General features: G+C 28.7%; 1 protein-coding gene across 1 annotated transcript in view; it reads right to left on the reverse strand.

Moving 5' to 3' along the window:
- Positions 1 to 443, reverse strand: part of LOC104995487 (BCL-6 corepressor-like) — a 5170-nt gene that overhangs the window by 2094 nt on the left and 2633 nt on the right. The gene's annotated exons all lie outside the window — the stretch shown is intronic.

A 443-nucleotide genomic window follows, 5' to 3' on the forward strand; every position in this document is an offset into this window, starting at 1 on the left:
AAAGTTATCTATAGGGAACAGACCATCAACAACACTTAAAAAAAAACCTGCCAACAGTAATGCTTTAGGAAAATACATAGGACACAAGGTACTTCAATTTTCTCCTTTCCTCAACAGGTTTATTGCCTTTTAAGAAAATTTTTGTAAAATATAAATACAAAGGCAGAGAATTTACTTACAAAGTTAAAACACAGGTTTCATACATAAACACACACTTCAGAAAATTTTAGTTTTATGTACAATTTCAAGCAACCTCAACATATTATGTTAGTTTTCAATATTTTACAGGGTACAGAAAAAAATAGCTCAAAGTCTTCTTTAAATAAGAGCATAAAATGTTTAAACATATAAACAATCCGGTTTGATGCGTGAAAACTAATTTCACAGCTTTTAAATTAGGATATAAAAGTTTCATACAATTAGTTGTTGTGTGTGGATATGGT

The sequence above is a fragment of the Bison bison genome, unplaced genomic scaffold (assembly GCF_000754665.1).
Source record: "Bison bison bison isolate TAMUID 2011002044 unplaced genomic scaffold, Bison_UMD1.0 scf7180017850846, whole genome shotgun sequence".
Lineage (NCBI taxonomy): Eukaryota > Metazoa > Chordata > Mammalia > Artiodactyla > Bovidae > Bison > Bison bison.